The sequence below is a fragment of the Psammomys obesus genome, unplaced genomic scaffold, assembly GCF_907164565.1.
Source record: "Psammomys obesus unplaced genomic scaffold, mPsaObe1.curated_primary_1811, whole genome shotgun sequence".
In the NCBI taxonomy this organism is placed as follows: Eukaryota; Metazoa; Chordata; class Mammalia; order Rodentia; family Muridae; genus Psammomys; species Psammomys obesus.
Window position 1 is genome coordinate 28,408,349 of NW_026590062.1, and position 9,058 is coordinate 28,417,406.

The window sequence follows — 9,058 nt, forward strand, 5'->3', positions numbered from 1 at the left end:
CCTCCTCCTCCTCCTCCCCCTCCTCCTCCTCCTCCTCCCCTCCTCCTCCTCCTCCCCCTCCTCCTGCAAGGGAAGAGGTATTCGTGAGACCCAGTTCGCAGAGAAGGGAATTGTGTGTGAGTGTGTGCATGTGGTTATGTGTCTGCAAAGATACATCTTAGACTGGGTGAAGCTGAGACGGCTGAACAGGAATGTGATGGAGCAAAGGCTGTAATGTTGAGTGAACAGATTACAGTCCTGTGCAGCATTCCCTCCGGGACTCCTCTGGGATCAGGGTCTAGTGACTCCCTATCAGAGAATTTCTTGACAGCCAGCTCTGACCCTGGAAGGTGGCTCTGGGAAGAAAGGCTCTGGTCCTTAGGGCCCGCCTTGGGGAAGTAAAATATTGGTTTCTGTGACTCATTTCTAGAGAAAGGGTGCTGGAGAAAGGAACAAGAGCACTTCTGAGGTTGCCCTAGGGCCTTTCCTTCTCCTCTATTTTTTAAATTATCATTACATTCTGTGTGTGTGTGTATGTGTGTGTGTGCACATTGTAACATCTACACATGTTCACACATGAAGAGGTCAGAGGACAGTTTTCAGGAGTTGGTCCTCTCCCCCTACTATGTAGGTCCAGAAGAACTAACTCAGGTCCTCAGCATTGGCAGTGGTCTGCCAGCTGAAACACTGTCCACCCCCTTTCCTTTAATTCAAAATGCTCCCCCTACCAAAGCCTTGTACTGTGAAGTATCACTTTCTGAGCCCCTGTCCTGCCTCGCCCATTCTGCTCTCTGCACAGATGGATGTCAACATCTAGATGAGGAAAGGCTGAATCCCTGTCTTACTCTCAGGTCAGGCACACAGCTCAGCAGCACTGCTGATAATTGTGCTGCCGCCTCCATACCGGAGAACAGTTATGGGGCTTTGGTTGTCATTGTTTAAGTAGTACTTAGAAGCCCCTGGCTATGCCACTGATGATGACAGCAATGATGGTGGTCGAGTTTTGTTCTGGGCCCTGCTCCTAGCCCATCTCTAGGCAGCAGGAAGGCGGACCCGCCCGCTCCTCTTTCACACATGTCCCATAGAAAGAGTGGCCATAGCCAAGCAGAGCTGTGGAAAAGCACCCCAACTATATTTACTTTAGGAGGTTCCTGGAAACGCTGCGAGTGACAGGCAAAACAAAAAAGCTACTTTCCAGGGAGAAGAGGATGAAAGGGAGCCTCCCAAAGCCTGGTGCCTCCTCCAGTCAGCGCAGGCTAGTGTCTCTGCCCATCATCCACTTGGGTTTCCTGCCTGAAAGGAAAGAAATGGTTCAGAGCCCTGGTCATTGTGACACTCTGTCCTCTCCCCCTACCTGCTGCCACCCCTCCCCTCAATCTGCCAACAAGGACCCTAAGCAGAAGGTGATTCAGAGAAGCCCGTGCAAAGGCAGGGACCCTCCCACCGCCCTCCTCCACACACAGCTGCATCTTCTGAGGCAAGGCTATTAGGCAGACACTGTCGACCACCAACACCAAAGTGGACAAGGCTTGTTCCCCTTCACACACACACTGTCTTGTTGCTGTTCCCTCCTCCACAGAACCTCAGGGGATCATTTTGAAACCCAAAATCTTCCAGTATTTCCCATTCAATTCCTAATAGTCCACGATATAGTGTGATCTTCAACATCTCTTTCAGGGCTGGAGGGATAGCTCAACTGGCAAAGAGCTTGCCTAGCTGTGCAAGGCACTAGGCCGATCCCTAGTACCAAAGGAGGGAGGGAGGGCCCAGTACCTGTATGTTACACACACACAAAAAAAAAATAAATAAATGTAATAAAAGTTTTGGGATTTTTTAATATCTATTTTTTATAGTTCCATTAGTCCCTATCCTCACCTAGACTTAAAGGAGTTTTTAGTTTTGCCAGGAAATGCCTCCCCAATGGTTCCTGTCACCACTCAGTGAACACACCAAGAAAGCCAGTTTGACAGTGTGTGCAAGGATCACGGGAAGATTGCAAAATTAACTTCAGGATAGCTCCATCTGAGGGAGGTTTTAATGTGTACTATAGGGAACTACAGAAAGTTCTTGGTCAGAGTGACTGTCTTAGACTGCCCCAGCGGCTACGCTGGGAACCATAAACTAGATGGTGACTTAACAACTGGCAAGTCATTCCTCATATTTCTGGAGAACGAGAAGTCTGAGATCAGGCACCAGCAGGTTCCGTGTGGGGTGGGAGCCCATTAGATGGTTACAGACAGTTGTGTTTCTCTGTGCTCTGGGGGGGGGGGGCGCAGTGTGCACCAAAGGCATTAATCTTATCACACGGGCCCCATTCTCGTGATGTACCATGTGCCAAAGACCAAAGGGTTAAGGTCTTGAAATCTGAACTTTAGGAGGACACAAGTGTTCACACTCTCGTGTTCGCAGTCCCCTGGTGTAGCTGTCAGAAGGCTCAGGCTGAGAGCCTTACCTGTGCTTTTGCCCATCAGCTCCCAGGGGTTGGTCTGCAGAAAGGGAACAATGGGGGAGAGGATGAGGAGGGAGGGGAGGGGGGTAGCAAAAGATGAAGGGACAAAAGATCCTATCTCCCTAAACCACAGAAGATAGAAAGGGGAAGAGGGAGACATCCTTCTGCTTCCTTCTGATTGAATAAAAAGAGAAATTAAGTAAAGTGGTCCTCCTTTTTGCAGGGGTAGGGGAAATGCTGGCTTGGGGCCTACACAAACAGTTCTTGAAATGTAAGGAGTTTATAAAAGTAGACAAGGAAGAAATGCCCTGTTGAGGATTATGGATAGAGCAACTCCACCTCTGCCCCCAGGAATACTGAGAAAGAAGGTAGACTCAGGCAAGCATTGGGGTTACTCTTGATTGTCATCACCCTCTTCTACACTGAGAGTCTCCTGCAGACTCACTGGGGACATTGTCAGCTAGTATACACCCTTCAGCTTGCCTGGGACATCTGCAGTCACATATCAATAAGACATGCTGTCACAGAGGGAGGGAGGGAGGGAGGAAAGGAGGGAGGGAGGGAGGGAGGGAGGGAGGGATGCTGTCACTGGTTGTGGTTTCTAAACCAGTGACAGCATCATCTAAAGAAGATGCATGGCCCAGTATGGGTGAGTGCACTCATGAGCCTTACAAAACAGGAAGTCCAAACATGGCAGGACCTCTGGACCTGTGATTCTGGCACTCTAATGGGGCTCATTGAGAGAGTAGGAAAGCTCAACAAGGTACCTTTCCTGGCCACCCTGGAGGAAAGGGGAAGAAGCACTGTATTCCCCCTGTCACCCTTGCTGCTATTCCTTGGCAAAAGAGACCCTTTCCGTTGGAGTTCTTCCTCCATTGCATTCCTGGGGACACAAAGGAAGATCCTGTTTATTTCCAGTCAAGGGAGTTGATGTTGGGGTCAGCCAGGACTAGCCAAACAGGAACTGATTCCTCACATCTTCAGAGTGTGCCTTAGCAGCAGCAGAGCAGGACAGGGCCAGTTCTGAAGCTCCCTGCCATTGTCTCCAGCCTTCAAGAAAGAGGGGGCAGCCATTCATCATGCCTCTGGTTCAGGCTTCCTACCCTGAGATTTCAGCTTTCAAAAACACTAGTTGTATGCATATGAAATGCTCCTTGATGCTGCCTCTGTCCTCTTCAAGCTGGGGGTAGGGGTGGGGGAAGAGAGGGAAAGGGAGGAGAGAAATAAAAAAAAAAAAAAGATAAAGTGATTGTACTGCCTCTTCTAAGCACCTAAAGCAGAGGGTGGAAGATAGCAGATGCTCCCAAACACTTCCAGTGTCCCTCAGTGAGAACAATGAATATCCTTAAGTGTATATCACGTGCCATCAGATATCTGTCTTGGGGACTCCTTCTACAGACGCTGGTTCAACGCTGTTACAATGTTTACTATGCTTCTCTCTCAGTGCCTCTACTCACCTTCTCTTTAGGTTTCAGTGGGTTTGGGCTTTTGTTGTTGATATTGCTCGTGTGTGTGTGTGTGTGTGTGTGTGTGTGTGTGTGTGTGTGTGTGTAGTGCAAATGTACATGCGTAGAATGGGCACAGACTGACAAAGGGGGGGTCTTGCTCTCTGAGACAGGGTCTCCATCTGAACCTGGAGGACACTGAGACTAGGCGGGGCTGGCTGATCAATGAGCTCCAGGGACCCACCTCCCAGTGTGTCCCTTGCCCCAACACTGGGCTTGCAGATCCAAGGCAGACCAGACTGGCTTTATGTGGGTGCTGGGAATGCAAGCTCTGGTCACCAGACCTTGCTCAGCAGGCAATTTACCCGCTGAACTGGTTCTTAAGAAGCTTGTGGGAACCAGACTCAATATATGTCTATAATTTGGCACCCTTAGGCTTGCAGTACCGGGGAGCTCACACAGTAATGGCCTATCTCAAAATTTAAAATTGTTGCGTAGTTGTTTTCCTATTGAAACGCAAACAGCAGGGAGGGAGTTTGGGAGAGGTGAGGGTGGAAGGGCTTCTGCCCTTTCTTCTGTATTGGCTATGAATGCACTACTTCTACAGTTAAAAATCAGAAAGAAGCTGAAGCAGCACGTACATCTAATCCCAGCTCTAGGGAGGTAAAGACAGGCAGATCTCTGTGAGTTTGAGGCTAGCCTAGTCCACATAGAAAGTTCCAGGCCAGCCAGGGCTACATAGTGAGACCCCAGTCTCAAAATAAAATAAGAAAGAATAAGAAACTGAGAGATTGATGTGGATGAACAAGGAAAAAAACTCGGCCACTGGCGCTGCCCTATCTGCCCTTCTTTCTGTGGCATCTCAGCAGATGCTGGGACAGCTGAGAATCACACCTTAGTCCCACCATTGCCCAGAACCTGGAGAAAGAGGCTCACACAAAACTTAGGCGAGGAAAGGAGAATCCAGCTCAGCTGTCTATTTCCAGTGAGGGGGTACCTTCCCAGAACCCCCCCTTGACTTACAGAGGTTCTATGGTCTAGAAGTTGACGATGAACTCCTCAGACCCTCAGTTAAATCCATAGAACTTGAAGGTAAGTTCAGCTAGCAGGTCCCCTTCATCTCAAGTGACTGGGATTTGGGAACGTGCAAAACTCACTGCTTTGGGCATCAGATACTCCAAAGGGGTGCCTGGTGGCTCACACCTACAACTTCAGCATTCAGCTGGGGAGGCTGAGTCAGGAGGATTGACATAATTTCTAGTCTGAGCTACATAGGGAATTGCAAACCAGAGTGTGAGACTGTCTTGGAAAGAAATTTAAAGGAAGAAAAGGTTGGAGGAAAAAAAAGAAGGGAGGGAGAGAGGGTGGGAGAGAGGAAGGAAAGGAGAGAAGGAAAGGAGGTAGGGAGGAGCTAAATCATCTACTCCAACTACATCTGAGGAAACCAAAGCCTGGAACAGCTTTCTCAAGCTTCCTACTTTTGTGACCATTTAATACAGTTCCTCATGTTGTGGTGACCCCCAACCATAAAATCATTTTATTGCTACTTCCTTCATAACTGTATTTTGGCTGCTGTTGCGAACCATAATGTGAATGTCTGAGAGGCAGGATGTCTGACATGTGATCCCCAAAGGGATTGAGATCTGCTGGCCTGGAGAATAGAAGAGACCTGCCCAGCAAAACCAGCAAAGGTCAGCTGACCCCATCCTCACTAAGAAAGAGGGCTCCTTCTGCATCCCACTGACAACAGGCTGAGGAGGCCAGGAGGGGCACCTGAAGGTGCCATCTAATCACTTCTCGTCACCTTGAAGCCATTTTCCTCACCCAGAGCCCCACACTGATGGATCAGAAATAACATTTTCAAAGTTCTATCCACAAGGAAATGGCTATTAATGTTCTTCCTCTCCTTTTAGAGCTCTGAGGGATACATATTCATTTTCTCTCTACTTATCTTGCCTAGTTGCAAATTGTATTTACTACCCAGTGCTCCTATTTGTCCTGCCGCTAAAGAGATGATGGTGAATAAATGTATTCCTGGAAATAAAATAATTGTCCTGAGATTTATTTTCATAATAATTTACAAGGATTATTTTAGGAACTCGGAGGGCAAGAATAAGAATGCACCCACGAGAGTTCTGGAAAGATCTTCTGATTTTAATTCCAAGTCTCTTCCTACTCTTCCAGACTATAAAGCTTTGAGTAGAAGCAGCAAAACCTACCTTTGGACCTGAAGCCACCAGCTCCAGAATTTGAGGACAAATGAGGGTCTGGCCTGGGTGTGATGGTCACTAAGGACCTGGGATCCTATGATAAACACGCAGCTGAGCTTTCCTCAAGGCAAACAAACCTTACAGGTGGGGAGTAGAGGGTTGTTTGGGGAAGTTTTGTTGTTGTTTGTGAGTTGTTTTGTATTTTTTTGGACAAGGATTTTTGTAGCTGGTCTCTAATTTGGTTGTGTAGCTGAGGATGACCTTGAGTTCCTGATCCTCGTGGGTTTTTATCAGAATGAACACTGCACCTTCTGTATTTAGTATAGGAGCAAACTCGGGGTGTATGCCAAACCAGCACTCTACCAACTGAGTCATATTCCCAGCCCAAGATCTTTTGATTAATAAAATTATGCTACATGTTGAATCTGGGGTTCCCTGTAAGGCCTGCATGTTAAACATGTTAAAGGTGAGGTAATTAGCATGACATGATTGGAAGTTGGTAGAACCTTTTGTTGTTACGGATTTGTTGGGTTTTTGTGTTTCTGAGACAGGGTTTCTCTGTCTTGGCTGTCCTGGAACTCACTCTGTAGACCAGGCTGGCCTCTCACTCGGAGATCTGCCTGCCTCCCGAGTGCTGGGGTTAGAGCTGTGCGCCACCACCACTGGGCAATAGTAGGACCTTTAAGAGGTGGAACCTGATGGAAATTTCTCTAGCCATGATCACCACAAAGGCAAAAGCCGAAAGGCTGATCAGTCATGGATTGAAACCTCTAAAACCAGGTGCCAAAATAAACCTTTTAACTTTACAAGCTGTCATCTCTGGAATTTGTTACAGTATCAGAAAACTGACAAACAGCAAGAAGGTTGTAAAGGTACCTATCTCTCCAAAATAAAGAAAAAAATTATTAGCGGATACCATGACGTGCTTGTTATGAGCTGGACCGTTAAGTACAAGCAGAAACAAGTCAGCTGTTACCCTGATGCCTGTGCCTGTGAGACTAAGGTATGGCAGGCTATGTGGCGTGCGTCCCTTCAGACACACTGGCTATGAAGATGAAAGCACCATGAAGAGTGACATTGTGGGAACGGCTCTAAGAGCCAGCCTTTCTCCCGGGACACCGGCTGGGATGTGAGCTGTGCTCGTGGCCTCTGACAGGGTTTTTAGTGATATCTAAACTTCACAACTCTTGGGTAGCTGTGGGATGACCTGAAAATGTCTCTTCCAAGGAGAAATGATTTAGCTGGAATCAGAACTTTGACGTGGGGCCTGCTACAGAAAGGCCTAGAAGGAGGGTCCCCGGACTAAGGGCTGGCAAGCACAAACTGTGCCTGACCTCTGCTCGGTCCTTACGTGGTGTGTAGTTACCTGTCTCATTGCTGTGACAAAAGGCCAGACGGAAACAACTCTGGGGGGGGGGGGTATCTTGACTCACAGTTTGGAGGGAGTCAGCCCATCAGTGGAGGGAAATTATGATGCAGGGGCATGAGCCGGCTCACGTTGTACCTATGGTCAGGAAGCAGGAAGACATAAATGAAGTGCAAACCCCAACCAGTAGATGAGTGCAGGCCACATGTGGGTCCCCCACTTCAACCGACTCAATCTAGAAAGTTCCTCACAGACCCAAAGGTGGCTTGTCTTCTAAGCAATTCTAGAGCTTGTCAAGTTGAAGATATTAACAATTACAAGTGATGGACTGGAACTAAAGTGCTTCAAATAGCAAACATCACCCAAGCCAATAGGAAGACAAGCCCAGGACCAAGACAAGATAGTTCAGTGGGTAGGGGTACTTGCTCCCAAACTTGATGGCCACAGTTCATTCCCTAGGACCCACATTGTAGAATGAGAGAGATGACTCTCCCAAGTACTGTGACACACATATACACAGAGAAATAAATAAGGTTTCCAAAAAGAAGAGAAACTTGTGCAAAAGAAGAGAAACTACACGGGGCTTTTACGTGCTTCTTGCTTCCAAAGCATCGATGGGCTGAGGCCTGGAGACCCCAGAGCTGAAACTAAGGTAGGTGACAGAGAGTTTCTGCAGTCCTGTGGAAAGCCTGGGGTTTGCTTAGAAAGGGAAATACTGATATGGCGGTCCTTACACGTGGCCACAGGCTCACAGGCAAAGCGCAGGCACACATGGATGCACAAAGAGCAGAAACCACAAGTCCCTGTTCTCTTCCTAGTGGCTACCCTCTCACCCCTGAATTCTAGCCCCAGGCACACCACGGTTGTCCCTGTTCCTGAACCGGCCTCTAGAATCCAGAATAGAATGTGGACATGTGAGACTGTCACTGCATGATTAGAACCAAGACATTTTACAGTTTATGGTGAGGTCCTAGAGACTCAATCCATTCAGTCATTCAAAAAATATTCAATAGCCAGGCTCAGTGGCACGTGCCTGTGGACCAAGGAATTCTTGAGGTTGATGATTTAAGAACACAAGTTTAAGCCAGGCGCAGTGACCAACGGCTGTAATCCCAGCACTCAGGGAGGCAGAGGCAGTAATAAAAGCACAGTGTCACGTGGTAAGGAATAATCATAGGAGAGCATGTGTGGGACATGCCAGGGATGCATGAGATGAGACGGCCAGAAAAGGCGCCACTGAGAAAGAGACTGGAGCAAATACTGCAGCAAGTAGGGGAAAGGCGTGTGGTAATGAAGTCACATGGCGAGTACACTGGACACTGCTGGTGCAAGACCAGAAGGGACTAGGATTTCCCTTTCAGCTGAGCCGGGGGTGGGGGGGGAGCCACTGAGAGTGGACAAGCATGACGTAACTCATTTTCTGAAGCTTGCATTGGCTGCTGTGCTGACAGTGACCATGGAGAGGACGGAAACAGGGGACTAAACAGCAGGCTATCACAGGAAGCCTGTGGACAGTGTATATCACCAGGACACCTTTAAAAACCATCTGAGTCTGCTGATGGCTTAGACAGAAAAGTATGAGAAACCAAGACTTGGGCCTAAGCATCTG